The 25903-nt window shown below is 49.8% G+C and overlaps 1 protein-coding gene across 2 annotated transcripts in view; it reads right to left on the reverse strand.

Moving 5' to 3' along the window:
* The window catches only part of TLN1 (talin 1), a 690102-nt gene that overhangs the window by 182803 nt on the left and 481396 nt on the right, over nt 1-25903 (reverse strand). The gene's annotated exons all lie outside the window — the stretch shown is intronic.

Consider the following 25903-nt stretch of genomic DNA (forward strand, 5'->3'; position numbering starts at 1 on the left):
TTGGCGAGTAGACACCGACTGGCTGAGATGAAGAAGAGACTCCATGCGTTGCCGAGGCAGGAATGCTCGGAGTCGGGTGGTGTCCAGGACCGCTCCGATGAAGGGGAGGGACTGGGTGGGTTGTAGATGAGACTTGGAGAAGTTGATCTCGAAGCCCAAATTCTGGAGGAAGTAGGTTGTAGCCAAGGCCGCCGAAGTGACCTCTGGGGCTGACGGGGCCTTGATGAGCCAGTCGTCGAGGTATGGGAATACCTGTAGACCCCTGTCCCGGAGTGCTGCGGCCACTACCACCAGGCACTTTGTGAAGACTCTGGGGGACGAAGATAGGCCGAATGGTAGCACTCGATACTGTAGGTGCAGATTTCCCACCCGAAATCTGAGGAACTTTCGGGAGGCCGGGTGAATGGGGATGTGAGTGTAGGCCTCCTTGAGATCCAGGGAGCATAACCAGTCGTTCTGCTCGAGGAGGGGGTATAGAGAAGCCAAAGTCAACATGCGAAACTTCTCTTTGACCAGGAACTTGTTGAGGGCTCGAAGGTCTAAAATGGGTCGCAGGTCGCCCGTTTTCTTCGGGACGAGGAAGTACCGGGAGTAAAACCCTCGGTTCAATTGGTCTGACGGGACCGGCTCGACAGCCCGAAGCTGAAGTAAGGTTTGGACTTCCTGAAGAAGAAGGGCGGTCTGCGTCGAGCTTGAAGGATACTCTCTTGGAGGATGGTCCGGGGGGACCCGGTGGAATTGAAGAGAGTATCCTTCTCTTATGATGGTGAGGACCCATAGGTCCGTGGTTATGGCCTCCCATCGATGGTAAAAAAGATGGAGGCGGCCCCCTATGGGAGAGGCCGAGGTTATGCTCCCGGGGGGGGCGTCAAAAGGGCTGGGGAGCCTTAGGTACAGCCGGTGGCTGAGGTTTTTGCTGAGACTTCTGGGGAGGTTGTCTCTTCGCAGGCTGTCTCGAAGCAGGCGTTTGTCTGGGCATGTAACGCCGCTGGTAAATCAGGGGTGGCCTGGAAGGTCGAGACTGTTGAGGTTTGGGTTTGGGCCGCAGGATGGATTGAAAGGATTTTTCATGATCCGACAGCTTCTTGGTAACAGTTTCGATAGACTCATCGAACAGGTCAGCTCCAGCACATGGTACGTTGGCGAGTCTGTCCTGTAGGTTGGGATCCATATCGATAGTACGGAGCCATGCCAGGCGACGCATAGCTACCGCGCTTGCGGCGGCGCGTGCCGAGAGTTCGAATGCATCGAAGGAGGATTGCATCAGCTGGAGGCGTAATTGGGAGAGGGAGGCTACCACTTCCTCGAACTCGAATCGAGCTTGGTTGTCTATGAACGGAGTGAACTTGCGGAGCACCGGCAAGAAGAACTCCAGATAGGAAGAGAAAAAGAAGTTGTAGTTTAGCACCCGTGACGCCATCATGGAGTTTTGGTAGAATTTTCTACCAAATTTGTCCATCGTTCTCCCCTCTCGGCCCGGCGGTACAGAGGCGTAGACCTGGGAGGGATGAGAGCGTTTAAGGGAGGACTCGACCAGTAGGGATTGGTGGGAGAGTTGAGGGCCCTCGAACCCTTTATGGTGCACGATGCGGTATCGAGCATCGAGTTTGCTGGGGATCGCCGGTATGGAATACGGCGTTTCGAAGCACTGCATGAAGGTCTGGTCCAGTAATTTATGCAAGGGGAGCCGAAGCGACTCCGTTGGAGGGTTAGGTAAATGCATGGTGTCCAGATACTCTTTGGAGTATCGGGAGCCCGTGTCAAGGGTCACATCCAGATCCTCCGCCATTTGTCGGAGGAATGATGAGAAGGACAATTGTTCCGCCAGCGTCGGTCTGTGGGACGGGCTGGAGGAGGAGGAGGCCTCCAGGTCCGTGGACATCGGGGAGTGACAAGGAGAATCGGGCACCAGTGTCTCCTCGTACTCCGGGCCCCTCGGGGGGGACACCTCTGATGAGGAGTATCCCCTACGTTGCAGTTTTTTCTGCGGTGACACCTCCGAATGGCGTGAGGAGTGCCAGGATGAGTGTCTCGATCGGTGCCCGTCTCGGTGGCGGGACGGGGATCGGGATCGTCTGTGCATCGCATGGTCTCCCGAGGCCCCCAAGTGGATAGGGCTGGAAGCAGTGGATCGCAACTGGGTTTGCGATGCGGGTTCTTGCGATGCTACCCAAGTCTGGTAAGGAGTACGGAAGAACTCTTCCTGACTATGCCCAGGGCTTCGAGTATCGATCGGAGGTCTGGTCCCATGTTGGCGCGGAGGCGTAATGGGTTCTAATGGCGGCATATCGGTAAGCGAGGCTTGCCGCGTGGGCATCGCCGCCCTCCCCCGTTCGTCCTCGTCGGTTGTCGAGGTCGAACGGTGTGGGGGAGGGGGAGGGGGCGGACCGCCCCTTTGGACCGGTACCGGGAGGTCACCCTGTATGGCAGCGATGAGCCCGGGTCCGATGGTCTGCATGAGCTCAACGAATTGAGCTTCCAGCACGGACCGTAGCGAAGCCGATAAGGAGGGATCCGCACCGAAAGGGGGTCCTCCTGCACGGACATCGCGCTCCTTCGAGGCCGAGTGCTTCTGCTTAGTAGCTTTCGGCACTTTGATGACCATTGGTGGCACTGTGGAAGGAAGAGGTACCTGAACCGAGGAGACCGGGGCAGGCACCGACGTCGAGCTCGTGGATGGTGTCGGGGTGAGCGATGCCGGTTTCACCACACTCGATGCAGGAGTGGTCGATGCCGGTTTCGCCCGAACCGGGGAGGTATCAGATGAAGTGGAGGCTGAGGGATCCTTAGCTGCGTCCATCTTGAACATCGATTCCCACAATAGGCAACGCCGCTTGAATGAGCGTGCCGTAAGGGTAGAGCAAGGCCCGCACGATTTCGGGATGTGGTCAGGGCCCAAACACTGCAAACAGCGCCAGTGAGGGTCCGTGAGTGAAATCGCGCGTTGGCACTTGCTGCACTTTTTAAACCCGGTGATTGGCCGGGACATAGGCCGGAAAATCTCCGCCGCTAGGTCGAAGCCAGTGGGCCTGAGCCACGTGGCCGGCCCGTTCGACCTGCCGGAGGAAATAATCTTCTTTTTTTTTACTGAAAAAGAAAAGAACTGTTAACTGTAATTAAAAGAAAACGAAAACGCGGACAAGGAAGGCAAATTTAACTGAATTCAGCTAGCGCATGAAGAAGTTGAACTTCTCAGCTCCGCGGAAAAGAAAGAACTGAGGAGACACGCCCGGATCTCCGGGTAGGAAGGCACCGGCGCATGCGCGGTGCGGGCATCTAGAAACTTTAAGTTTCTACAAGCAACACGTGCTTGTGAGACGTCCGTACCGGGGCTCTGTCTGATGACATCACCCACTAGTGAGAATACCTGCCTGCTTGTCCTGGGATAAACCCTATTATAAACCCAAGCATAATAATGTTCATAGTTAGTACTTTCCTCCACTCGATCATTAATAAATTAATCCATGATACAGAAGTTGGCCCATGCTGTACTAACGAAATATGTTACCTTATGTGAGTTGTTTTCGGGTATATGAGTGATCTTTGGTGGGGTTGTTTTTTGGTCCTGTATGGGTTTGTCGGTTTTCTTCTTGTTGATTGTGGGGCGGGTTGGTGTGTGTGAGTCTGATAATTTGAGTTTCTGTCTATTGTGAGATGCCAGGTTGATTGGGTAATTCCCTTGGAATTTGCTATAGTTGGTATTGGAGAGATGTTTGCAGTTGCTTTCCAGTTGGTTAGGAGCAGTGTTATTAGTAGGATTGCTTGTGGGTATTTTGGTGGCAAAACTGGGTTGCTCTCTCCGAGTCCACCTACCATTCCCTCGCTCCTCTCTCCACCAAATCCATCTTCTACCCCCGCAAGGCCCCTTGGTACCTCCCATATCACAGAGAACTAAAGCAGAAATGTCGAGCCCTGGAGCACATATGAAAAAAATCTAAATCCCCCATTGATAGACAGTCTTGGAGAGTCAATATTAAGTTGTACAATACAGCGCTAAAAAAAGCAAGAAAGAACTTCTACGGTGACAAAATCTCCAGATCCAACAACCAGAGCAGTACCCTATTCAATATCTAGCGCTCCTTAACCTCCAAAAAAGACCCCACCTCACTCCCCTCCTCTCCCTCAGCCGATGCTCTGGCAAAATTCTTCAACGAAAAGGTCTCTACCTTGAGATGCTCCTTCCCTCCTTCAGTCTCCTACAACGCCCTGATACCCACTGACCCCAATTCTACCCAAACGGTCTCCAACCCTATCCCAGTCGACAGATCCTGGACTATCTTTGAGCTTGTATCTGAATCCCTGGTTTCCAAACTCTGCCTCAAATTGAAATCCTGCAACTGTTCCTTGGACCCATTCCCCTCCTACCTATACGAGAAAATTCCCGCACAGGCCATCTCTTCTATTACCAAACTCATAAACTCCGCCCTACACTCGGGCCTTTTTTCCCCAGAAATGGGTCATATTGCCTTGACCCCACTATTGAAAAAATCTGACCTAGACCCTTCCACACCATCCAGCTATCGCCCAATAGCAAATATCCCTCTCCTAACCAAGATGCTAGAGTCCATCATATCTACCCAACTCTCATCATACTTAGAGAGATTCTCTATTCTCCTTCCTTACCAATATGGCTTTCGTCCCAACTTCAGCACCGAAACCCTATTGACCTCCTTGATCCCAAAGGTTCAACAACTTCATTCTCAAAATAAATTTGCCGTCCTCCTACAATTCGACCTTTCCGCCGCTTTCGACGTTGTCCATCATGACATTCTCTCTACCAACTCTCTGAGATTGGTATCAACTCCACAGTCCTAGACTGGTTCTCAAAATTCCTACGCTCTCGTTCTTACGCTGTCAACATGAAAGGCACCTCATCCTCCCCCTGGAAACCGATATGTGGAGCCCCGCAAGGCTCACCTCTATCTCCCATACTTTTTAACATTTATATGTCCTCCCTAAAACTCCTCCATCTATCCCTCCTTGAAACAATTTATACTTATGCCGACGACATCCTCGTCCTCCTCGAGACTGACTCGAACCTCACCAACCTTTCCGGGAACATAGCCTCCTGCATAACGAACCTCCAATCCTGGGCCCACACTGTTCAAATGAAACTGAACGAGTCCAAAACAAGACTCCTTTGGCTCGGTCCAAAACTAGACCAACTACCCTCCTCCATCTCACTGTCCTCTGGCTCCACTCTGCAGCTTGAGTTCTCAAGCAATGTTCTGGGCATCATCATTGATTCTACATTGTCCTTCAACGACCACCTCAATTCCTTGGTAAAAAAATGTTTTTTCAGCCTTCACATGCTGAGGAAAGTCAGATCCTGCTTTCATCAAAATCACTTTACCGTCCTTGTCCAATCCATCATACTTTCCAGATTGGACTATTGCAACTCTATTTACTTAAGCCTAACTAAGAAAAACCTCCATAGACTCCAGCGGATACAGAATGCTGCGGCCAAGCTCATCTTTGTAAAAAATAAATTTGACCACGTCTCTCCGCTCCTGTCCAAGCTTCACTGGCTTCCGATAATCGCCAGGGTCCACTTTAAATGCGCCTGCCTAGCTTTCAAAATCCTACATGGCATCCTCCCTCCCTGTAACCCTCTTTCTTGGAACTCCTCTAACCCTAATACCACCAGATCCACCCACAAATTTAAACTATCCTTCCCCTCATTAAGAGGCATTTCCCATACAGGAAAACTAGGGACCTCCCTCCCCTTCAGAACCACCGAACTCTGGAACAAACTTTCCTCCCCTCTTCGGAACCTGAGCTCTCTCCAACTTTTCCGCAAACATCTGAAGACCTGGCTATTCTCAAAAATCTGATACCTATTACATCTCTGGCACTCTAAGCCCTCTAAAAACCCTTCATACTTGGACCTCTAACCTTTCATTGTTAGTTCTTTTCTATCCCATCTCCTGTAAACCGTGCAGAGCTCTACGAATGTGGAGATGATGCGGTATACAAACCTAAGGTTTAGTTTAGTTTAGTGGTGTGATTCTTATATTGGTGCTAAGTGTGGCGACCATTGTATTGGAGGGTAGAAGTGGAGTGCCCTCCTGCGCCCGAGTCTCGTTTCGGTCCGTCGATGGAAGAGGGTTGCAGGGTTTGGAGAAGGCTCGGCGATTAGCAGCGGTGGGGAGGGTCGGAGTACATTCCCACTCCCGAGTCCCTTCTCGGTCTGTCGATGGAATAGGGTTGTAGGGTCAGGAGAAGGCAGGAAGTGTTCAAACGTGAGTTGCTGGGCCTTCCAACTGGCTCAGCGACTGACAGTGGTGGGGGGAGGGGCAAAGTGCTCTCCCACGCCCGAGTCCCGTTTTGGTCAGCCAATGGGAGAAGGTGGCTGAGTCTGGAGAGGTAGGAAGGATCAGAATTGAGTTTCTGAGCCTTCCAACTGAAATTAAATGAAGTAATTAAATTGAAATTAAATGAAGTAATTAAATAAAGTAAAATTGAAATTAAATAAAGTAAATTGAATATAGTAGATTAGATAAAATAAAGTAAATTAAAGTAAAAATACGAGATGGAAGTGGTAGAGAAAAAAGGTAAATAAATAAATAGGTAAATAAAAGAGTAAAATAAAGTACAGATTCGAGTTTGGTCAGGTAGATGGATCCTGCATTGTTGAGACATTTCGGTGCTGCTCTTGCAGCTTCAATTGTGCTTTCAGCAGGTTTCGTCCCCGAGGTGATGGGCCAGGGCCGCTGCCTCAGTCTTCTCCCTCTCTTCCGCTATGGCTCTTCAATGAAGATCGTTGCCGCCGAAGGTGGCAGTGGTCTCCGCAGCGCTCCCTGTTTGGCTCTTCGTCGTGGCGCCTGGGAGTGCGGTCGCTTCTCTCAGCCTCAGTCCAGGTCTCTCTGCTCCACTACTGTGCCCGGGTGGAGAGCAATGCTGTTGTGGGTGGTGGCGGCGTTCGGGTGGAGAGCGACACTGTTGCAGGCCTCTTGCGGTGGTCTCTGTGGCATCCTGGCCTTGGCTCTCTGCCGCGCCCTGGTTTCGGTTCTTTGCCACGGTGTGCAGTTCTCTGCCGCGGCGCTTGAATGTTCTCTGCCCCGGCGCGTGGACCAGGTGGAAAGTCGGGTAGACGTCGGGTAGGCGTTAATGAAAGGCTTCACAGGTAAGCACGAAAGAAAAGAAATGATTACAGGCGAGCGCTTAATGAAATAAAAAAACCGAGTAGCGTGACTTGTTCATGCGTCTATCCTCGACGTCATCTTTACAATCAGATCGCAGAAGGATAGCGAGGAACTCCAGAGTGACTTGTGTCAGTTAGATAAATGGGCAGAGAAATGGCAGATGAAGTTTAATGTGGAAAAGTGCAAAGTAATGCATTTAGGCAGAAAGAACATAGTATAGAATGTATAGAATCTATAGAACATAGTATAGAACGAGTATAGAATGTCAGGTGCAACTCTGGGTAAGAGTGAACAAGAAAAGGACCTGGGTGTACTGATAGATAGGACCCTGAAACCGTCGGCACAATGCGCGGCAGCGGCAAAGAAAGCAAATAGAATGTTAGGCATTATAAAGAAAGGAATCAGAGTAGATCGGAGAAAGTTATAATGCTGTTTTATAGAGCAATGGTCAGACCCCACTTGGAATACTGTGTCCAACTTTGGTCCCCCAACCTAAAGAAGGATATAAAACTGCTGGAGAGGGTGCATAGACGAGCAATGAAGCTGGTAAAAGGTATGGAGAACTTGGAATACGAGGACCGACTTAGGAGACTGGGATTATTCTCCCTTGGGAAGAGGAGACTGCGAGGGGATATGATCGAGACTTTCAAAATACTGAAAGGAATCGACAAAATAGAGCAGGAAAATAAGTTATTTACAATGTCCAATGTGACACGGACAAGAGGAAATGGACTGAAGCTGGGGAGGGACAAGTCCAGGACAAATATCAGGGAGTTCTGCTTCACGCAGCGAGTGCAGGACACCTGGAATGCTCTCCCAGAGGAGGTTATTGTGGAATCCATCATCTAGGATTTAAAAGCAAACTAGATACAAATCTCCTTACGAGAGGCATAGAAAGATATGGGTGACTAAAATTACGCCAGGTGTACACATGGCTGGGCCTCCGCATGTGCGGATCGACGAACTTGATGGACCGAAGGTCTGATCTGGAGATGGCGGTTCTTATGTAACTTATCCAGTAGCCTTGACAATTAAGAGAAAGACCAGTAAACGAAGAGAACCCTGCAAGGAGAAGTAGCAGTAGAAAAACAGGAAGGCCTGCCTAAGATCCCACATAGACTCTCAAAAGAAAACAGAGTCTAAGAACAGGGTGAAAAGATTAAGTGGATAAAACCTCCACATGAAGAAAACTCAGAGAGGCTAGGCTTGTAGGAGTACATGAAAACTGATAAGACAGCCCCGTGTAAGTGAAAACTGCTACACAGATGCAGCCAGAGAAACTCACTGGGTCCATAATGGAGGAAACATGTTCCAGCACAGCCCTAGGAACACCTCCCCAAAGCAGACTTATGCAATAACCTGTCCTGTTGAGTAATGATAAAAAGAAACACTCAGATGCAGACCAGATCCGTAAAAAACAGATCTGCAAAAACAGGTACTGAAATTGAAGAGTGGCTACATGGAATTTGTACACAAATGTATGCCAAGGAAAACCATTCAGGCAGGAGAGGACACTAGTAAGTCCATTTGGCTAACTGGTCTCTAGCCTTGACCACTCTGCCTAGAAAGACAGAAGCCACACACTAACCGTGAGTATGAACTCCACCAGGAGGGAAACAATGACACATGTTAACCACTTCAAAGGGCGTGTCAAAAAAGTCTCCATAGAGATCAAGGAAGGAAAGTAAAGGACCCTTGAGATAAGTACAAGGAAGGAAAAGAAATTCCATAGGAAAAGAAATGACTGTACAAAGTCAACTCCCAAAGGAATGCAGTTACAGAAAATTCCCTAATGGATCTGTAAAAAAATAACATGTCATGCAAATATGAAGGCATTGCGAACCCCACTCAAGGGAAAAAAAGCACATGTGATGAAGAAGCACCCACCATTTCAGAGAGAGAGATGGGGCGTAATTCCAAAAGATACCCCAAGCCTCTCAACCAGTCAAAACCAAGACCATGAAGGAATCGATACAACACTGACACCAGGAACTGCAAGGACAACTGGTACCACGGGATAGGAGTCAACAAAAGCAGAGAAGACTCACGTGAAAATGTCCCGGAATCAAAAAACTGAACTGGGCAGCACTAGAAGAGATGGTGTCGACAGGGCTGAGAATCCAAACATCTGGAGCACAAATGAACATGTCGATGTCGATAAGAAAGTCCGACCTCGATCTGGATGTCGATATGGACTGCGACATCAATCAAAACTGACGACATCGAGCAGGGAGGTCGACACCCATTAGAAACGTCGACATCACCCACAGGAACAGTGAAAACATGCAGATGCCGACCAAAGTCGTGGGCATGAAAGAAAACACTGTTAAAAGGAAGAACTGGTACCAATGGATACAATGCCTGTACCTAGGGTTAACACTCCCGAGATGAAAAAAGCTGGTATCAAGGCACACAGCACTACCGGAGCAGATGGGAAAGGACACCGTTAGTCCCTGACCGGTACTGATGGTGTCATTCCCAAGCAGAGAGAAAAAGGCACCAGTACCGTTGGGCCATGACCGGTACCCATGGTGTCATTGGCAAGGTGAGAGAAAAGGACACCGGTACCTTTGGTCCATGACCGGTACCAATGGTGTCATTGACAAGCAGAGAGAAAAGGACACCGGTACCAATGGTTCATGACCGGTACCCATGGTGTCATTGCCCAGGAGAGAGAAAAGGACACCGGTACCGGTGGTTCATGACTGGTATCCATGGTGTCATTGTCCAGAGTAGAAAGAAAAAAGCACCGGCACCCAGGGCCCATGACCGGTACCATGGGTACCGCTCCCGGAGGAGAAAGAACATCCGTACCCATGGTCACAGACTGGTACCATTGGTGTCATTCCAGAGCAGAAAGAAAAGAACACCGGTACCCTTGGTCGATGACTAGTACCATAGGTGTGGCTCCAGAACAGAAGAAAAGAACACCGGTACCTTTGTCTCATGATCGGTACCATCGGTGTCACTCCACGCTTCCAAGATGAACATGCCCATATCAAGACAGTCATCGACATCGAAGGGGAGCCAGATATAGGGCTGAAAAAGGTCGGCAGGACTTGACTCACAGCTACAATGACCAAGGTCGGCAGGATTAGACTCACTGCTACAATGACCTGAAGCCCAAAGGAGAAAACCAACTTACCAAAAGAAGATCACCGACGGTGCGGACTGGAGACTCGGTGCCGGAAGTACGCTGGATGCCGGATTCCTGGTGGCATTGACGGGAAACTGCTTCTGGAGAATACACATGAAAATGCGCTGAAGATGAAAAAAGCAAGGGAAGAAAAAAACGGCAAGGCCGAGGGCCCGAAATTGCTAAAATAACAGAAGGATGTCGGTGAAGACAAGTTCCACCACAAAAGAACCGCGTGGAGGAAGATCAGGCAGGAAAAACTAGCCCGGGACAAGAGCCATGAGGAGAGGAGAAAATAAAATGGCGATCCATAAGGCTCCACAAGGCCAAACCGACAACGGTAAAGAAAAAATAAAGGATAATTGTTTTTTTGGATTTTTTAAATGTAGTATGAACTTATGAAAGAAATAAAATAAGAAATTGACAAAAAGTCAGAAAACAGCGAGAGCGGGAAGGCAGCGAATGAAAAATTTTCAACAGCCATTGAAATGCGACTTCTTAACTCCGCGGAAACTAAGAAACTGAGGGACCGTGTGCCTATGTCGGGTGTGAAGGCACTCGCGCATGCGTGGTGTGGGCGTCAATAACTTTTTCAAGTTCTTGAAGTGTCTGTACCGGGGCTTCGTCGGTGACGTCAGTGAGTATATGCTGCCTGCTTGTCCTTGGATAAACTAATACACAGGGCAAAAGAAAGGTCGGGGTTCAGACCATCTTACATGGGGCAAGAGAAAGACCGAGGTTCTGAAAAGGAAGACAGTCATACATGGGGCAAGAGAAAGGCCGGGGCTCTGAAAAGAGAGACTGTCATACATGGGGCAAGAGGGCTGGAGTTCTGAAAAGGAAGACCGTCATACATGGGGCAAGAGAAAGGCTGGGGTTTTGAAAAGGAAGACCGTCATACATGGGACAAGAGAAAGGTGGGGTTCTGAAAAGAGAGACCGTCATACATGGGACAAGAGCAAGGCCGGGGTTCTGACAAGAGAGACCGTCATACAGGAGACAAGAGAAAGGCAGGAGTTCTGAAAAGGAAGATAGTCATACACAGGGCAAGAGAAAGGTGGGGGTTCTGAAAAGGGAGACAGTCATACACGGGGCAAGAGAAAGGCTGGGATTCTGAAAAGGGAGACCGTCATACATGGGGCAAGAGAAAGGCCGGGGTTCTCAAAAGGGAGATCATCATACATGGGACAAGAGAAAGGCCGGGATTCTCAAAAGGGAGATCATCATACATGGGACAAGAGAAAGGCTGGGGTTCTGAAAAGGGAAACCGTCATACATGGGGCAAGAGAAAGGCCGAGGTTCTGAAAAGGAAGACCATGGGGCAAGAGAAAGGACGGGTTTCTGAAAAGGGAGACCATCAAATACGGGGCAAGAGTAAGGCCTGGGTTCTGAAAAGAGAGACCATCATACATGGGGCAAGAGAAAGGCTGGGTTTCTGAAAAGGGAGACCGTCATACACGGGACAAGAGAAAGACCGGGGTTCTCAAAAGAGAGACCATCCTACACGGGACAAGGGAAAGGCCGGGGTTCTGAAATGGGAGACCATCAGATAAGAGAAAGGCTGGAGTTCTGAAAAGGAAGACCATGGGGCAAAAGAAAGGACAGGTTTCTGAAAAGGGAGATCGTCATACATGGGGCAAGACAAAGGCCGGGGTTCTGAAAAGAGAGACCGTCATACATGGAGCAAGAGAAAGGCCGAGGTTCTGAAAATGAAGACCACGGGACAAGAGAAAGGACTGGTTTCTGAAAAGGGAGACCGTCACACACGGGGCAAGAGAAAGGCCGGGGTTCTGAAAAAGAAGACCTTCCTACAAAGGGCAAGAGAAAGGCTGGGGTTCTGGAAAGGAAGACCATGGGGCAAGAGAAAGGCCGGTTTCTGAAAAGAGAGACCGTCATAAACGAGGTAAGAGAAAGGTCAGGGTTTTGAAAAGGGAGACCGTCATACACGGGGCAAGAGAAAGGTGGGGGTTCTGAAAAGGGAGATAGGACACCGGCAAGAGAAAGACCGGGGTTCTGAAAAGGGAGACAATCATACATGGGGGCAAGAGAAAGACCGGGGTTCTGAAAAGAGAGACCGCCATACACGGGGTAAGAGAAAGGCTGGGGTTTCCAAAAGGGAGACCATCATACACGGGACAAGAGAAAAGCCGGGGTTCTGAAAAGGGAGACCGTCAAACACGGGGCAAGAGAAAGGCGGGGGTTCTGAAAAGGGAGACAGCCATACACGGGGCAAGAGAAAGGCCGGTTTCTGAAAAGAGAGACCGTCATACACAGGGCAAGAGAAAGGCTGGAGTTCTGAAAAGAGAGACTGTCATACACGAGACAAGAGAAAGACTGGAGTTCTGAAAAGGGAGACCGTCATACACGGGACAAGAGCAGGGCTTGGGTTCTGGAAAGAGAGACCGTCATACACGAGACAAGAGAAAGGCTGGAGTTCTGAAAAGGGAGACTGTCATACATGGGACAAGAGCAGGGCTGGGGTTCTGGAAAGAGAGACCGTCATACATGGGGCAAGAGAAAGGCCGTCATACATGGGGCAAGAGAAAGGCCGAGGTTCTGAAAATGAAGACCATGGGACAAGAGAAAAGACGGGTTTCTGAAAAGGGAGACCGTCACACACGGGGCAAGAGAAAGGCCGGGGTTCTGAAAAGGAAGACCTTTCTACAAAGGGCAAGAGAAAGGCGGGGGTTCTGAAAAGGAAGACCACGGGGCAAGAGAAAGGTCGGTTTCTGAAAAGAGAGACCATCATACACGGGGCAAGAGAAAGGCAGGGGTTCTGAAAAGGGAGATAGTCATACATGGGGGCAAGAGAAAGACCGGGGTTCTGAAAAGAGAGACCGCCATACACAGGGTAAGAGAAAGGCCGGGGTTTCCAAAAGGGAGACTGTCATACATGGGGCAAGAGAAAGGCCGGGGTTCTGGAAAGGAAGACCGTCATACATGGGGCAAGAGAAAGGCCGAGGTTCTGAAGGAAGACAATGGAGCAAGAGAAAGGATGGGTTTTTGAAAAGGGAGATCGTCATACACGGGGCAAGAGAAAGGCTGGGGTTCTGAAAAGAGAGACCATCATACACGGGGTAAGAGAAAGGTTAGGGTTCTGGAAAGGAAGACCATGGGGCAAGAGAAAGGATGGGTTTCTGAAAAGGGAGATTGTCATACACGGGGCAAGAGAAAGGTCAGGGTTCTGAAAAGGGAGACCCTCATACACAGGACAAGAGAAAGACCGGGGTTCTCAAAAGGGAGACCATCATACACGGGACAAGAGAAAGGCCGGGGTTCTGAAAAGGGAAACCGTCATACACGGGGCAAGACAAGGGCCGGGGTTCTGAAAAGAGAGACCGTCATACATGGGGCAAGAGAAAGGCCGAGGTTCTGAAAATGAAGACCACGGGACAAGAGAAAAGACGGGTTTCTGAAAAGGGAGACCGTCACACACGGGGCAAGAGAAAGGCCGGGGTTCTGAAAAGGAAGACCTTTCTACAAAGGGCAAGAGAAAGGCGGGGGTTCTGAAAAGGAAGACCACGGGGCAAGAGAAAGGTCTTTTTCTGAAAAGAGAGACCATCATACACGGGGCAAGAGAAAGGCAGGGGTTCTGAAAAGGGAGATAGTCATACATGGGGGCAAGAGAAAGACCGGGGTTCTGAAAAGAGAGACCACCATACATGGGGCAAGAGAAAGGCTGGGGTTCTGGAAAGGAAGACCGTCATACATGGGGCAAGAGAAAGGCCGAGGTTCTGAAGGAAGACAATGGAGCAAGAGAAAGGACGGGCTTTTGAAAAGGGAGATCGCCATACACGGGGCAAGAGAAAGGCTGGGGTTCTGAAAAGAGAGACCATCATACACGGGGTAAAAGAAAGGTTAGGGTTCTGGAAAGGAAGACCATGGGGCAAGAGAAAGGACGGGTTTCTGAAAAGGGAGATTGTCATACACGGGGCAAGAGAAAGGTCAGGGTTCTGAAAAGGGAGACCCTCATACACAGGACAAGAGAAAGACCAGGGTTCTCAAAAGGGAGACCATCATACACGGGACAAGAGAAAGGCAGGGGTTCTGAAAAGGGAGACCACCATACACGGGGTAAGAGAATGGCCGGGGTTCTGAAAAGAGAGACCGCCATACACGGGGTAAGAGAAAGACCGGGGTTCTGAAAAGAGAGACCGCCATACACGGGGTAAGAGAAAGGCCGGGGTTCTGAAAAGAGAGACCGCCATACACGGGGTAAGAGAATGGCCGGGGTTCTGAAAAGAGAGACCGCCATACACGGGGTAAGAGAAAGACCGGGGTTCTGAAAAGAGAGACCGCCATACACGGGGTAAGAGAAAGGCCGGGGTTTCCAAAGGGAGACTGTCATAAATGGGGCAAGAGAAAGGCCGGGGTTCTGGAAAGGAAGACCGTCACACACGGGGCAAGAGAATGGCCGGGGTTCTGAAAAGGAAGACCTTTCTACAAAGGGCAAGAGAAAGGCGGGGGTTCTGAAAAGAGAGATAGTCATACATGGGGGCAAGAGAAAGACCGGGGTTCTGAAAAGAGAGACCGCCATACACGGGGTAAGAGAAAGGCAGGGGTTCTGAAGGAAGACAATGGAGCAAGAGAAAGGACGGGTTTTTGAAAAGGGAGATCGTCATACACGGGGCAAGAGAAAGGCTGGGGTTCTGAAAAGAGAGACCATCATACACGGGGCAAGACAAGGGCCGGGGTTCTGAAAAGAGAGACCGTCAAACATGGGGAAAGAGAAAGGCCGGGGTTCTGAAAAGGGAGATCGTCATACATGGGACAAGAGAAAGGCAGGAGTTCTGAAAAGGAAGACACTGGGCTAGAGAAAGGACGTGTTTCTAAAAAGGGAGACCATCATACACGGGGCAAGAGAAAGGCCTGGGTTCTGAAAAGGGAAACCCTCATTCACAGGCCAAGAGAAAGGCTGGGGTTCATCATTCCCATAAATTTAAGATTCATCTCAAAATTAAAACAACTCTTTGATCCTATGTTAAAATATGTAGAAAAAATTATAATATATAATATTTCCTAGACAATGAACCCCCACAGAATTAAATATATTTTCCTATTAAATCATCTAGTACATAAGGACTACATATCCAACCTATCCACCCTGAAATATAATAATGCCCGTTTAAATCATCCCTTAACCTTCTACATATAATTTATTAAATAAACTATCATGGAGTCATTTACCTCTACCTAGTCAATCATTACTATATGCTTATTATCCTAGGAAAACTCATATTTCATATATTTAAGTACCATATATATTAAGAACATAAGAACATAAGCAGTGCCTCCGCCGGGTCAGACCATAGGTCCATCCTGCCCGGCAGTCAGCTCCCGCGGCGGCCCAAACAGGCCATGACCTGTCTGAATCACCAGAAGGGGCTCCCTTGCCACCTTGGTTTCTCATTGAAGTCCTATCTTCCCATCGTAGTCCTAACCCTCCGGTCTTGCACATGCACGACCAGGTTGGTTTATACTCATTACCTGGTTAACTTCCTATACTTGTGTTACATCCCAGCTCCTCCCTCAGTATCCCACGATCCCTTTATCCCTCAGGAATCCATCCAATCCCTGTTTAAATCCTTGTACCGTACTCTGCCTGATCACTTCCTCCGGTAGCGCATTCCAAGTGTCCACGACCCTTTGGGTGAAAAAAAACTTCCTTGCATTTGTTTTGAACCTGTCTCCCTTCAGTTTCTCTGAATGCCCCCTCGTACTTGTTGTCCCCTTCAGTCTAAAGAATCTGTCCCTATCCACCCTCTCTATGCCCCTCATGATCTTGAAGGTCTCTATCATATCTCCCCTGAGCCTCCTTTTTTCCAGAGAGAAGAGCCCCAGCCTATCCAACCTCTCGGCGTATGGGCAGTGTTCCAGCCCTTTTACCAGTTTCGTTGCTCTCCTTTGGACTCTCTCAAGTACCGCCATGTCCTTCTTGAGGTGTGTCGACCAATACTGAACGCAGTATTCCAGATGTGGACGCACCATCGCTCGATACAATGGCATGATGACTTCCCGCGTCCTGGTTGTTATGCCCCTCTTTATGATGCCCAGCATCCTGTTGGCTTTTTTCGAGGCTGCTGCGCACTGTGCAGATGGCTTCAGTGATGCATCCACCAGCACACCCAAGTCTCTCTCAAGTCTGCTGTCTCCCAACAATGCCCCCCCCCAATTTGTAGTTGAACAACGGGTTCTTTTTCCCTATATGCATGACCTTGCATTTTTTCCACGTTAAAGCGCATTTGCCATTTGTTTGCCCAGTCTTCCAGCTTGTCCAGGTCCCTTTGCAGGTCCTCACACTCCTCCCTGGACCTAACTCTACCGCACAGTTTGGTATCGTCTGCAAATTTTATAACCTCGCACTTTGCCTCCTTTTCCAGGTCATTGATAAATATGTTGAAGAGTATTTATCAATGACCTGGAAAAGGAATTATTTAACCCTTTAAAATATCGTATATATATTAGTTTGGACATATAATAAATAAAATATATTCTTCAAAAATAATACTCCTTAATGCATAGATGAGTATCCCTCTATTCCATTGACAACTATACAGGAAAGGGACCCGAACGGGAACCTTCTCCTTAATACATGTTCCTGTGTCAGATCATATTTTAACCTAAAAATAGTAAAATATCATTCTTCTGTATCTTGAGCAGCATCCAAAATATCTTCTGGCAGAGATTTATGTTCTGTTGAGTGATTAAATCTTACTTCCGAGACCCTTTCAACCAAATTGAAGTCTTCTTAATTTTGCCTTTCTCTCTCCATTCCATACTGTACACTGTTCTCCTCTCATCTACTAGAAGTGATAACTCGTTTCTGTTTGCAGCTTCATAGTCATAGAGAAATCCGGTGAAAGCCCCCAGTTCCGAGAAGTCAGATGCAACCACTGAACTGCTCGCAGCAGGCCACAGGAGCAAACACGGAGAAAGAGGGGGTTGATACACCCCGCATACAAGACAGAGACTGACAACTGTTCGACACGAAGCCACAAGGAAAGCCTCCAAGCTGTCTCCAGAGATTCACCATGCACCGACAACACTGTGCACAATATGTCGTCAAAGCCTCCACAAAGTCATTCAGACATGTAGATGATGTGCAAGCGTACTACTGAATCCTTATAAAAGAAGTCTGTAAAGCTCTGCCTGACGATCAAATTCACTCTGAATTATTCTTAATTCCTGATCAGATGCTACTTTAGCTTCTGCAGCTCAAGCTTTCTTTGATTTAGTTTTCGCTGCATCTAAATCCAGACTCTTATTCTGAAGCAGTTTGCATTCTCCTTCTATAACATTTCTCAAAAGAGTGAGAATATTTATTGCAGCTGTTTGCATCAGTTCTCTATCTGCTGTTCCATTTCGTTTCTGTGTTTCTCATACAGAATTAAAACAATGCTTCTTTTAGATATCCTGTATTTCATCAACAGCAAGAAATAGTAATAATAATAAGAAGAACATAAGAAACGCCTTCACCGGATCAGACCAAGGTTCATCTAGTCTGGCGATCCACACACGCGGAGGCCCATTTAGGTGCTCCTTGTTGGAGATCCGGTTTTCCCGTATCCCTCAATATTATCTGCAAGAAGGTGTGCATCCAACTTGCGTTTGAAACCCAGAACAGTATTTTCTGCCACCACCTCCTCTGGGAGAGCATTCCAAGCGCCCACCACTCTTTGTGTGAAACAGAACTTCCTGACATTTGTCCTGAACCTGCTGCCATTCAGTTTTAGGCTATGGCCTCTTGTCCGCGTCACATCAGAAAATGTCAGTAATGCTGCTTCCTGGTCAATTTGATCAAATCCTTTTAATATTTTAAAAGTCTCTATTAGATCCCCACGCAGTCTTCTCTTTTCGAGGGTGAAGAGTCCCAGTTTTCCGAGGCGTTCATGTAGCTTAAATTCCTCCATGCCTTTAACTAGTTTCGTGGCTCGCCTCTGTACCTTCTCCAACAGAATTTTATCCTTCTTAAGGTATGGAGACCAGTGTTGGACACAGTATTCTAAGTGTGGTCTGACCATTGTTCAGTAAAGTGGCATTATAACATCTTCTGACCTACTCGTGATCCCCTTCTTAATCATACCTAACATCCTATTTGCTTTCTTTGCCGCCTCCGCACATTGAGCCGATGGTTTTAGGGTTCTGTCTATCAGCACCCCCAAATCCCTTTCTTGTTCGCATTTGGCTAATGTCAATAACAGTTTATATACCGCAGGACCGTGAAGTTCTATGCGGTTTACAATGATTATAAAAAATGTTACAAATTGAGTAGAATTGACATAGTTAATATCTATTGTTTAGCAGTTCTAGAGATCTGGTATTGATAGAGAGATTGTGTGAATCAGTTTCCTATGTACTTTAGGAACAGATATATTGCAATCCAGCTCACCCCCGCTTACTTTCATTTATATCTTAAAAAGGGGTTTGACTCTATATATTAAAAAAAACAAACCCAAAAAACTGCTTTGACTACCTTATTTGCCTAAAGCCTGAGCAGTCTAATTGAAGCATTCTAAAGAGAATTTCATCATCTTCTACCTTGCATCAACGACAGTTTAAACAATTTATTCAAAAAAGATTCCATGCATCGAACAATCTTGTTTCATATGAAGAATTTCAATTTAAAAAGCAACAACCAAAACATAGAGAAATAAAATAAACTAATAGTAATGAAAGTAATTAACATTCAAAACCTTTCATTGAGCACAGCATCCACAATAATAAATTTAACATTAAAAGGAGAAATTAGGTTCTTACCTGCTAATTTACTTTCTTTTAGCTTCTCCAGACCAGTAGAGGTTAATCCTTACGAATGGGTATATATCTAATCATGACCAGCAGGTGGAGGCTGAAAACAAAACTTTGGGACAGTATATACTATCCTCCCTTCTCTATTTCCCTCAGTCTGCCGAATAGCCAAGCAGAACCAAGAACTGGAAAACAGGAAGAAAACAATATTCCGAACAGGAGTAACAAATAACCTACCCAAATGCTGTTGGAAAATGCAGAGGAGAAATACCCGAAGGAAAATGTCCCCACAGCTCGCCAGCTAAGCCAGCCGAGCCACAGCCGCTGTTCTTTAATTCTCCCCGGCCCTAGAAAAATACTAGAACCCGCAGCAAAAAACAAAAACTGCCCGCGAAACAGCCCCAACAACCAACAACAACAGACAGGGTGGGGACCTCTACTGGTCTGGAGAAGCTAAAAGAAAGTAAATTAGCAGGTAAGAACCTAATTTCTCCTTCTTTAGCACTCTCCAGACCAGTAGAGGTTAATCCTTACGAATGGGACGTACCAAAGCAGTCCCTCTCACGGGCGGGACCCCCGAAGGGCCGATACCAGAACACGCTCACCGAACACCGCGTCCCGACGCGCCTGAACATCTACCCGATAATGCCTAACAAATGAATGCAAGGAGGACCAAACCGCAGCCTTACAAATATCCACCGGAGGCAACGAGCGACGACTCAGCCCAAGAAGCCGCCTGACCCCGAGTGGAATGAGCCTTGAGAAACTCCGGAACCGGCTTCTGACTCAGAAGATAAGCGGAAGCAATCGTCTCCTTGATCCAGCGCGCAATAGTAGCCTTAGAAGCTCCAGCCCCCCCGACGAGGACCCGCCAGAAGGACAAAGAGATGATCGGAGCTCCGAAATTCCCGGGTCCTCTGCACATAAGCGCGGAGGACCCGACCGACATCCAACTTGCACAGCTGCCGTTGCTCAGAAGAACCCTCCCGACTACCCAAGACCGGGAGGACCACCGATTGATTGACATGAAAAGGAGAAACTACTATCGGCAGAAAGGAAGGAACAGGCCGCAAAACAACCCGCTCCCTCGAAAATTCCAGGAAGGGAGCCCTACAAGAGAAAGCCTGTAGCTCAGACACCCGCCTAGCGGAAGTAATGGCCACCAAAAAGACCGACTTCAGCGTAAGGTCCTTCAAAGAACAGCCATCCAACGGCTCGAAAGGCGGGCGCACCAGAACCGAAAGAACCAGATTGAGATCCCAAGAGGGAATCGAGGGCCTAATGGGAGGCCTGAGCAACTTGGCCGCCCGAAGAAAGCGAATCACATCAGGAATGGCCGACAAACGCTGACCTGTCACCAACCCCCGAAAAGCCGACAGGGCCGCCAGATGAACCCGGAGAGAAGACCAAGCCAGGCCTCTATCCAGGCCATCCTGCAAGAACTCTAGAATGTTAGGCAGGGAAGCGCGAAAAGAGACCACTCCCCGCGCCCGGCACCATTCCTCAAAAAGACGCCAAACCCGCACATAAGCCCGAGAGGTAGAAAGCCTCCGGGACCCCAAAAGTGTAGAGATCACCTTATCTGAATATCCCTTCTTACTCAGGCGGCCCCTTTCAAGAGCCAAGCCGTAAGACAAAAGGGAGACGGGTCGAACATGGGAATGGGACCCTGCACCAGAAGATCGCACACGAGAGGCAGGGGAAGAGGATCCGCCACCAGATGCCTCACCAGATCCGCATACCACGGACGACGAGGCCAATCCGGAGCCACCAAAACCACCAGCCCCGGGTGGCGAACAATGCGAAGCAGTACTCTGCCCACTAATGGCCAAGGAGGGAACACATACAACAGCCCCTCCGTTGGCCACAGTTGGACCAGAGCATCCAGACCCTCGGCCAGACCGTCCCTGCGACGACTGAAGAAGCGGGGTACTTTGGGGTTGCCACTTGTGGCCATCAGATCCATCAGGGGCTGCCCCCAAGCCCGCACTATCAACTGAAACGCCACGGCGCCGAGACACCACTCTCCTGGATCCAGGAAGTGACGACTGAGGAAGTCCGCCTGAACGTTTTCTACCCCGGCAATGTGAGAGGCTGAGAGGTCCAGAAGATGCGATTCCGCCCAAACCATGAGCCGAGCCGCCTCCTGAGTGCTCTTGGTGCCCCCCTGCCGATTGACATAAGCCACCGTCGTGGCATTGTCCAACAGGACTCTGACCGACTTGCCCAACAAAAGGGAGTGGAAAGCCAACAGCGCCAGCCGGACCGCTCTGGTCTCCAACACGTTGATCGACCAGGAGGCCTCCTCCGCGGACCAGGTACCCTGAGCTGAGTGACCCAGAGACTGAGCCCCCCAACCCAGGAGACTCGCATCCGTAAGGAGCACCGTCCACTGCGGAAGATCCAGACCCATCCCCTGAACTAGGTGAGGGGTCTGGAGCCACCATCGCAGACTGCAGCGCGCCAAGCCTCGCAGGGGAACCGGAACATCCATCCCGTGCCTCTGGGGAGACCACCTCCGGAGCAGAGCATACTGGAGAGGACGCATGTGGGCCCGCGCCCACCTCACCACGTCCAGGGACGCCGCCATCGACCCCAAGACCTGGAGGAAATCTCGCGCCCCGAGGACACCGGGACGCCAAAAGCAGGCGAATCTGAGATTGCAATTTGCTCACCCGGGCCTCTGGGAGGAAGACCTTCCCCAAGGAGGTGTCGAACAGCACCCCTAGGTACTCCAGACGCTGAGCCGGGACCAACCGACTCTTGGAAAGGTTGACCACCCAGCCCAGCGACCGGAGAAACTCCACCACCTGAGCCGTAACCCGGGAGCTTTCCTGCCACGACTTTGCCCGAATTAACCAGTCGTCCAGGTAGGGGTGTACCAGGATGCCCTCCGACCGCAAGGCTGCCGCGACGACCACCATCACCTTGGTGAACGTCCGGGGAGCCTTGGCCAGTCCAAAGGGAAGCGCACAGAACTGATAGTGCTGACCCAAGATCGCAAAGCGCAGGAAACGCTGATGAGAGGCCCGAATGGGAACATGCAAGTAGGCCTCCGTCAGATCGAGAGAAGTGAGAAACTCCCCCGGCTGAACCGCCAGAATGACCGACCGCAGAGTTTCCATACGGAAAGAGGGAATCTTGAGAGCCCTGTTGACCCCTTTCAAATCGAGGATGGGCCGAAAGGTCCCCTCCTTCTTGGGCACCACAAAGTAAATGGAGTACCTGCCCGTGCCCCACTCCGGAGGGGGCACTGGAACAACTGCCCTGAGATCTAGCAAGCGCTGAAGGGTCTGGCGAAAAGCCTGCGTCTTCCCAGGAGTCTGACATGGAGAAGCGAGGAAAAAGTCCGGCAGAGAGCGGGCGAACTCCAGGGCATAACCGTCCCGCACCACCTCCAGGACCCACTGATCGGACGTGATCTCGGCCCATTTGGGGAAAAAGTTGCGCAGCCGGGCCCCCACCGGAACCAAAGGGGGCGCCGGCAAGGCGTCATTGTGCAGGACGGGAAGCGGGGGAACCGGCGGAGGGATTCCCTGCCCCCCGACGGGCCCCCCGAAAGGACTGCATGCGCTGGAAGAACCGACCCCGGGAAAACCCCGGAGACTGGAAAGAAGCAGCCCCACGCCCAGGGCGATACTTGCGAAATTCCCGCAAACGCCCCCGGGCCGCACCACCCCGAGACGCAGGGCGAGCACGGTCCTCCGGCAGACGGGGAACTTTCGAGTCCGACAGAGTCTGAATCAACTTATCCAAGTCCTCTCCAAATAAAAACGACCCCCGAAAGGGAAATTTAGTAAGCTTAGCTTGGACGCAGCATCCGCCGCCCAAGCGCGCAGCCACAACACCCGCCTTGCGGCCACGCCAAAAGCCATAGACTTAGCCGAGATCCGCACCAAGTCATATAGAGCATCAGAGAGGAATGAGGCAGCCATCTCAATCTTCGCTACCTCCTGATCCACCAGAGACCAGTCATCAGACTCCCGATCCAAGACACGCTCCGCCCACCGAAACATGGCGCGAGCGACCAGTCCCCCCACAAATAGCCGCCTGGACCCCAAAGGCAGAGACCTGAAAATTTTGCTTAAGTATGTTCTCCAACTTGCGACTCCTCAGAGTCCCGCAAGGCAGAACCGCCCTCAACAGGCACGGTATGCCGCTTGGAAATTGCCGAGACCACCGCATCCACAACTGGCGAAGCTAACGTAGCCCGATCCCCTTCAGGAATGGGATACAGGCGAGCCATGCTGCGCGCCAGCCGAAACGACGTCTCCGGCGTTTTCCACTGCTCCAGAATAATATCCCGAATATCCTGATGCAAAGGAAAAGAGCGGGAAACGGAACGGATCCCCCCGTAACAGAGGGTCCCCCACACTCCGGCGGCGCGTCCTCAAAACCGAAGAAACCTGTTGAATAAGGTCAGGCAGCTCATCTCTCTGAAAAAGGCGCACCACGGACGCCTCTTCACTGGAGAACGGGAAACCCGACAACCCGCCACCAGCTTCCGTCCCCTCCAGAGGGTCCTGGAATTCCTCAGAAGGGTCCAGGTCCTCCTCCAGACCGACACGTTCCTCCGACCACAAATCCTCGTCCCACGACACCCGCGGACGCTTGGACAAGGGAGGCGGCGGAGGGGACGTCACGTCAGACGAGAGAGGCAAAGCCGCAGGGAGCGCGGAGGAAACCCCACCCCCCCGAAACCCCCTGTGCGCAACCGGGACCCTCAGCCGCCTGAAAATAGGCTCTGCATAAGGAAAAGAAAAAATCAGGAGAAAACCCCCCCGAGGGTCCCAAGGGACTCCCTGCCACAGCAGGGGACCCAGCAGAAACCTGCCCCTGCATAGTCAAAACAGGGGGAAGGTCACCTGAGGTGGAAGATAAAATGGAGGGGCCAGACAGAGAAGATGGCGGTTTTCCCGCCAAAAAAGCTCCCTCCATAGCCTGAAGCGGCTGAGAAACCTGAACAGTCTCAGCCGCTAAAGCAGCAAGCCGGCATCAGCTGTCAAAAAATCAGCTGAGAGGGAATCCTCCAAAACCCGACCGTCGGCGGCTCGGGGGAATCCCTCCGTGGGCGGACGGAGAAGACCGGGCTTCCCCACCGTTCCCTGCCGACTCGCGAGGCACCATCGGCGGGGAGCTCTGGGCGCCTGCAGCCGCTGCCGACGGAGCTCCTCCACCGCACCCGGCCCTGCCACACCGCTTGCACAGGCCGGCCGCGAGTGCCTCGGCGTCTGGAGCACAATGAGCACTTTTTCCCTTTAGAAGTGCTCATTGCTCCATACGCGACCTAGCTGTAAAAAAAGTGCCGGTTAGTTTGAAAAAAATACAGTAAAAATACAGTTTTCTTAAAGGGAAACAACCCTCCAGACCAGCACTACCTCAGGATTTTTTTTTTTTTTTTTTACAGAACAGACTCCACAGGCTCTCAAAGCAATATGCCTTGCTTGATTTAGGGGGCAAGGCTTACTGCTGAGGCTCCTCTAAAAAAATGTGGGGAGGTGGAGGAAGTGGGGGGAGGGACCCCGCTCGAGACCCGCCAGGTTTGACACCCCGAGGTCAGACGAACCCCCAAACAGAGTCCGCCCAAGCTCCGTCCGGCCAAAACAGGGACAATAAACCCCCTAAACAAATTCCAACAGCCCTACCAAGGGAGATGGGTACAGATCACATCAACACCTGCTGGAGACTGAAAGAAGACTGAGGGAAATAGAGAAGGGAGGATAGTATATACTGTCCCAAAGTTTTGTTTTCAGTCTCCACCTGCTGGTCATGATTAGATATATACCCATTCGTAAGGATTAACCTCTACTGGTCTGGAGAGTGCTAAAGAATAATAATAACTTTATTTTTGTATACCGCCATACCCAAGGAGTTCTAGGCGGTTCACATTTGTTAATCAGAGTTACAAGCGGTTCATACCAATTGATTAAAGTTGCAAGCAACGAAGTAGTTGAGGTTAGAAAGAGTAGGAACGAGTAGGTCATGGGGGGAGTAGGTTGGGGTAGTACAGTAGAGAGGGGTAGGGGGAGGTTTCGGTTCATTGAGGAGGGGCATTATATCCTTTCATTGAAGACATCGGTTGCTCAGTTATCCAGAAATTCCTGTAACTTTTCAGGATCCTCAAAGTTCAATGTCTTATTGGAATATGTAACCCTAATTACCATATTTGGCACCAAGATTTCTCAACTTTGGGCGCATCTCCAATAACTTTTTTCTTTTTTGTGCAGTGGCCTTAACAAAATCAGGCACAATATGAATTTTTGAATCCTGACACTTTAAGTTTTTGTTTTCTTTTGCTAACCGGACAACTTCTATAACTTGTTGATGTCTCAGTAATTTAAAAAAGCAGAAATCTAGTCAAAGATATAAAGTATGTAAGATTTGCAATGAAATAGGCGTGAATAAATAGAAAAAGCTTCCTTACAAAAGGGATAGAATTAAAATGGTAAGAGAATTAAAGAGAACATGGGCTTAGCACAGAGGATTCCTCGTTTTGAAGTTGTGAGGGAAAAGTCAGAGATGAACTGGGGTCTATGGCAATGCACCAAACGGATTTTATTTCTGTAATATTCCATTTCTAATAGGACTGTTTCTTAAACATGTCTTCTTGATTGATATTAGGTCACCACCAACCTGCTGGTTTGGAGGGGCTGTCAACCCCTTAGTTGCAATCCAGCTACTCTGTGGCTAGAGGCATTACTAAGCCATGCTCCCTTTTTTACCCCTGATTTTTTTAGCACAGCAAAGGCTCGAGACCACCCCCCATGAGGAAGCACCTAAAAATCTAATTCGCAGGACTTATCATACCACATCACACCTGTAGCTCCACCTTTGACATGGATTCCATACAATCATTTGCCCTCTCCTTTCAAAC

This window comes from Geotrypetes seraphini, chromosome 1 (assembly GCF_902459505.1).
Source record: "Geotrypetes seraphini chromosome 1, aGeoSer1.1, whole genome shotgun sequence".
Lineage (NCBI taxonomy): Eukaryota > Metazoa > Chordata > Amphibia > Gymnophiona > Dermophiidae > Geotrypetes > Geotrypetes seraphini.